Here is a 6,482-nt window from a genome sequence, read left to right as displayed (position 1 = left end):
TTTCTGCCTCTTTTCTGCCACGAGTTTGCTTATAAATAATATTATAAAGAATGCAGTCTAAACCTGCTAAATAAAATTTGAATTTAAAGGTATTTGGTGGCATCTAGCAGTGTAATCCTTGCCTCACTTTCTCCTCCACATTGTGCCTCCTGCTGCGTATTGATCCATTCATAAATACATAGATGGTACATGTTCGGTTGAACATTTTAAAAAAACTTTTTTTTAATAAATGCAGAGCGGGAAATAATCTGTCATGTCTCCAGTAGGCTGCGCTGTGCTCGCGCACCCCTGCGCGCGACCCCGCCGCGTCGTGAGCGCGCGCCTCCAACAGCAGGAGTAGAGCAGAGCGCGCGGAGCGGAGCGGACAGTCAGCAGTCCGAGTCGGAGCGTGTGCGCTGGTGTGGATGGTACTGAGTCGGACGGACTTTTCACGGGATATTCTGCAGCATGGCCGGGTGAGTCTCGCGGGTAGAGCCGCAGTTCACGCCAACATACGGAGGGCAAAGTTGGAGGTGTGTGGGGGAAACGTGCGGTGTGGTTGCGGGAACGGGTTTCCTAAGCCGTTGATGCGGTCTCTTCTTATTATCAGCAACAGCGAGTGTGACCTGATCCACCATCCAACATCTGGTCTAACATTTGTGTTTGCGGCGTGTCGAAGCTGCGGGGATGCACGCAGCGCTGACTGAGCGGGAGCAAACGGTGCGGAGGGAAAACAGTTGAGCTGATGAACGGGCTGCGGGGTTGGGGGGCTGCGGGGCTCCAGTTTCAGCTGCATGGGACATCAGAGAGTCCGTCCCCTCATCTCTCTGTAGTTGTCATTGCTGCCTCTGTCCTTCACAGCCTCCGTCGTTCAAATCGGTGTCTCGGAGTTGTGTTAAATAGAAACGTTTCGCTTCTGTGATTTTCTCTGAGGTAGGTGCAAGTCTGCGGGATCGATCACGCATCCGCAACTTCACTACCTGCTGTTGACAGAAAAAGCCCATGAAGCAGGCCTTCCCTGCGCCTTCATGCCCATCACTTGGGAACAGTGTAGCCACAGCAGAGACCGGGATGTCTGAGTGAAAGAGAAGAGCCGTCAGGGGCTGGAGGCCTGAAAGAACCAAGGAAAAATCCCGTGATGCTTTTTGTCCTGCAGGCTGAGTGTGCAGACATGTTCGACTTTAGAGGTGTGTGTGTGTGTGTGTTGCTGCAGACAGACAGATGGAAGCAACAACTGGGGTTGGTCTGAAGTGTCCCACAGGCATTAAGTGAAAAGAAGTGTGCACGCACATAGAAGTGTGTGTGTGTGCAGGCTGCATTCTAAAGGTGAGCAGCAGTCAGTAAAGGGCTGCTCCATCAGGGTGGAGCTCCACTGATTGTTATCTTTTATTGGGAGGATTCTGCAGAAGTCATCAGGACGAAGGAGGCAGTGATTTGAGACGAGTCTCCAGCTCAGCTGTGTGGTGTATTTACACCATGCACACATCCTCGTGCACACACAGGAGGAGGTAGCGTCCATACACACACACACACACACACACACACACACACACACACACATATACACACACACCATGAATGCGTGGATGCTTTCTCCTCCTCTCACCTTTCTCATGCTGGCAGGCAGCCAAACAACCACACAGCAGCTGTCTGTTCACTTGTGCTGGCCTGTGTTCCAGCTCCTCCTCCTCACCTCTTATACCTGCACCTCCTTTTATCGCCTCCTTCTGTTTCACCTGTTTTGCACAAGCAGATTGGAACTCAGCCCAGGCCTCTGTAGACTGCCCTGCTATTGTATGACTGTAGCTAACAGGCCCTTCTTGTTGTTGATTGTAGCTAGTCACTAAAATGGAAGACAAGCCCTGACCTCCACCTCCTTATGAGAAACATCCTGATCATCATGATTTATCCTGACTTCCTGTATGGATGGCCTATCATCTATCCATCTGTCCCACATCAGAGCTTTAGCTAACTGAGTTTATTTATGTGGTGTGACTACACGGCGAACAATGTGAAATGCGAGCCAAGTTCAATTAACAGCAGCTTTTTCTGTTCATCTTTGGATGAATGCCGCATTAGCGTCTGTTATTACTGAGATCCGACAGGTACTGTCAGATGACGTGTTGCTTGTTTATAAGCTTCAGAGCTGTCAGTTTAATATGCTGCGCTTTATGGAGCAAAGACACTTTCCCCAGCTTCCAGTCTTTATGCTAAGACATGCTAAACATGCTAAAAACCTATAACCTGTGGGTGAGATGGCAGACATCACTACATTGGACTTGTTATCATGAAAAAAGAATGATAATCAGTAATCATTAATGAGGTTGATGCTGAGTGAAATATTCAAATGTCAGACACCGTGTCTAGCTGGTGACACGTACAGCTTGTGGGTCATTTTGCTCATGTTTATCACACGTCAGAGAGGCTGCTGTGGTTTCATGCAGCCTCTCTGGATTCTGACTGCATCGCTGCAGATAACGTGCATGTGAATTTGCAGAGGAGCTGCTGTACCGCTGCTGCCTACAGTGGATGACCTCTCTGCTGAGCACACTGACCTCCACAAGAAGGGAGAGGGGGAGGAGGAGGGAGAGGGGGAGGAGGTCCTCCCTGTTCGTTTTGTTCTCCTTCTCTCCCCGAGTGCCTTGCTCCACAGGCTGCCTGCTTGAAAATGGCATCCTGCAAACCCCTCCTCCCTCTCCTCCTTCTCCTCCTCCACCCTCCCCCTCGCTTTCCTTCATCTCTGTGGTCCCGAGGGTTTTGTGAGCGTCTGTTCGTGCCAAATGCCAGCACTCTGCACCCCTTCCTCCACCCACCCCTCCTCTCTATGTGCATGTGAGAGAGAAAGTGAGAGAGTTGAGGAAATGGTTCCCCCCTCATCATCATCCAGGCTGGGGGGTTGCCTGTTGTGCAATGGTGCTTCATCCCCACAGTTTGAGTGTGTGTGCGTGTGTGTGTGCGCGTGAATGGGCCTGCCATTGTTCTCAGCAACTGCTGGAATGCTGTTGAATGCTGTTGTCAGCCCAGATGCCCAGCAGTATTGTCTGTCTTTGTCGTTTTCATCTGTGTATGCTCCTTTTTTTTCTGCGTGTGCGTGTGTGTGGGAGGGAGAGAAAGACAGCCTGGTCTCACCATCAACCAGCCTCCCTGCTCACGATTCTGCATATGGACAAAGAGTCAAACACAGAGCTTAGCATCTGGAAAGCTAATATCTGGATCTGTTCTTGTTTTTAATACAATTTCAAGGTCCTATATCAGTTTACCATCAATAAATCACGTCAACTGGCATTAGCATGAGATCATTGTCTGGAAGGCTGTAGTACCCTCCCGTATAGTGTGCTAACAGGTGAGATTTAGAGGGAATCCACTTTTACTTTTTCACATATGGCTGTATGACACTGTATAGGAAGACATGCTGTTCTTCCCAGAGCTGTGGAATTGAGACCTGATATATAAACGTGTGCTTGTGGAGGAAAAATTTGCCAGTGCAGAAGACAGTATACAGGTTCATGTCTTCAAATTCAAAGTTGTTTGCATGTGAGATCTTTAATGGGAAGCAAAGATAAAGTGTTGGTTGAGGCTGAAGCATCGTAAAGGTTTCTCTGTATGTTTAGTCACAGTGATAATCATTTTTCTTTGTGAGGTTTAGTCATTGATCTTCATCTAAACCTGACTTAATCCAGATTCTCTGTCATGTTCTTCTCTGCAGTACTAAACCATGTTCACTTTCATTGTGGCTCATGTTCTTTCACCTTATTTTCACTTTTCATGTTTGCTGCAAGCTCAGCTGTTTGCTAACAGTAAGTGTGAGCTCATGATCACATGAGAGAATAACACATCAGTATACTTACACCCTCACACCTAGGACACATTCAGACTAAATCAGGTGTGGTGGTGTGAGGTGGTGCTTGGCGTGTGGGTGTGTTTACTTGTGATGAACGTAAACCGATATGAAACGATCAGAAAACAATTTAATTTATTTTTCTGATTCACCGTCTTTCTCACTCTAAGAGCTCTATCTCTCTCATTCACTGCCTATGTCACTTGACCACATCTCTCTTTGTCTGTCTCTCTAAATTCATTGGAAAGTAACCAAAGGAAAGTTCTTGGTGGTCTTCGGCATGAGCTGGGATGAGCTTTTGGTTTTTGTTAGTAGCCCATTGTGTAGTATTGGGTTATCGTCCCTGTTCATTCCCATCACTTGTCTCATTGTACCCTGCTTTCAGGGCTGGTTCGGGTGGTTCGCCCAGGGCACAAATGTAGCCAGAACCGGCGCTGCCTGCTTTACATATATGTTTCAGAGGCTGACATTGTGGCTGTTTTACAGAATTTGTTACAAGTTTATTTTATTTTATTTTTTTCATTCTGAGGCAGACCTGTAGCTTGAAGAGTCACCCTGTACCCAGCTGTCAAAGCAGTCTGCACACCCTGCTTCTCCTCTCTGGCTCACCTGACCATGGGCAAAACCTGGAAATGAAGCTTTGAATCCACCAGGTTCAAACTAATTACTGCATTGTCTTTTTTTCCATGGCAGCTGTCTAATCAGCCAGCAGAATAATTTACAGCAAGCTCTTTGTCATGTTAATTCATGTCCACCACTATTCATTTTGCTGACATGGTGCTGGGAGTCCCCTCCTTGAATCCACATGCACAGAAAGAGATGAAATTCTTCCCAGTGTGTGCAGAAAACATCAATTAAACATTCCTTTCCTCCAAGCCGCAGTGACTGCTGACACAAGTCATTACTTGTGAATAATTGTACCTCTGCTAATATAATTGGAGAATCATTACTTAAGCAGGCATGTGTTTGGAAGCTGTAAAGTAACCTGCTCTTCCACCCACCTTTATTATTCCCTGACATGGAGGAGAGGTACCACAGCAGACCACTGGCCTTTATGTGCATGATGTGAGCAGCAGGCATGGCTCCTGTTCTACTAACTCAATATGCATGTGCATACAACAAGAGGGCAGTTAAGGGATCATGTAACTGGCCTGGAGGTATGTCTAATTGGGCCGAAAATCCAGCTCCAAGTCATGAAATATGATTGTGAGCAGGAGCCACCATGCTCAACAGATTGAAGAGAAGTTGGGTCAGAGCCCAAGGGTCCATGTGTTTTGACATTCATGTGATTTTTGACTTTCCACATCACTTACCTTATTATTTGTTACATCTGATCAGTTCCAGCGCGTTGGAATTAGAGTTGTCACGATACCAAAATGAGTAACCACGATACTATACCAGACAAAGTATCACAGTTCCGGGTATTATCGCGATACTGCAGCTTTTTATTATTATTTATTTATTATGAACTGCAATGTATTTGTACAAGTTATGAATATGTATTAATTAGGGATGTAAACAGTTAATCGATTAATCGGTTAATTGTCGAAAAGAATTTAATCGATTTAAATTAAATTAATTGGGTTAACTGAATCTAGGGCCATTTTCCACAGGAGTTTTTTTCTGTGAAATGTCATGGTGTCGCCAGTTGAGGGCGCCATTGCTTAATCTAGGCCACACCGAACGTACCTGAACGTAACGCGGTGACAGACCCGGAGTGGAGTATGGAGCATTTCAAACTAAGTAATGATGACAAAGACGCTCAGTGTAAACTCTGCAGTGCTACGTTTAAGTTCAGCAGCTCTACGAGTTCACTAAGATACCACCTTCAAAACCTTCAAAGCATTAGCCACTAAGAAATAAATACATGGTGATTGCTAACATGCTAATGCTAATTGCTAGCATGTCATCGTTATCTGCTCCTGTGTCTAAATAAACATGCTCAGCCCACTCGTCACTCTCAACATTTCTGCGGGAAATTGTTTAATAGAGGCCCTCTATTTTTACTGTCACCTTCCTCAGGAATGATTGAAGCTGTGTTCAGTACTACATGTTATTGTAAGTTTCCAGGGCTAGTAATCTTACTGTTACCTTTCTCAGAACAAGGGAGATTATAAGTGGTGCTGCTAATGTTTCAAGTTTTTCATCTAAGTACTTTACCAGATGATTATATCTAGGCTTAATATTGTGTAGGCTAAGCCCATATTGTATATTGTATTGCTTAATGTTTCACATGCAACATGCCAATTTTTGTTTGGTGCATGATAAACATAATACTGGTGAAGTAAGAATTAACAAACAAACGAGTGTTGCCACTGACGACGATGCCGCGGCAGACTCGCTGCTTGGTGCTTCTGCCATGGTGAGTGTGTTGTAGAGTTGCACGATACCCACGGTATACACGGTACCCCGTGGTGCCAAATCATAACTGTTCCTACTATACTAGAAATTTTACATGACGGTACTACCGTGGATTACTATACTACCGGTGCCAGTTTCCGCTACATAGCATAAACAAACTAACATTGCAACTACTGCAACTGAACTACACAGCTGCTGAATGATTGGCTGTTCGCCTGTTACTGGTGACGTCCGGGGATATGATTGGTTGTTTGTGCATGCTGGGTCTGCTCGTCTGTTAGCTGATTGGCTGTTCGTGTGTTTC

The 6,482-nt window shown here is 45.8% G+C and overlaps 1 protein-coding gene across 7 annotated transcripts in view; it reads left to right on the top strand.

Annotated features, from left to right (window-relative positions):
• The first annotated feature begins 247 nt into the window (after positions 1–247).
• Positions 248–6,482, top strand: part of fat3a (FAT atypical cadherin 3a) — a 169,758-nt gene continuing 163,523 nt past the window's right edge. For 5 of the 7 annotated variants that reach the window (XM_027276722.1, XM_027276721.1, XM_027276719.1 and 2 more), the window contains exon 1: positions 249–455. The gene's annotated coding sequence lies outside the window, so the exon portion shown is untranslated. Of the gene's footprint in view, positions 456–6,482 lie in introns of all 7 variants that reach the window. The other 2 variants (XM_027276724.1, XM_027276720.1) reach the window with 1 other exon arrangement.

Source organism: Larimichthys crocea, unplaced genomic scaffold, assembly GCF_000972845.2.
Source record: "Larimichthys crocea isolate SSNF unplaced genomic scaffold, L_crocea_2.0 scaffold533, whole genome shotgun sequence".
NCBI lineage: Eukaryota > Metazoa > Chordata > Actinopteri > Sciaenidae > Larimichthys > Larimichthys crocea.
Note: the sequence above shows the minus strand (reverse complement) of the source record. Positions and strands in the feature narration are given on the sequence as shown.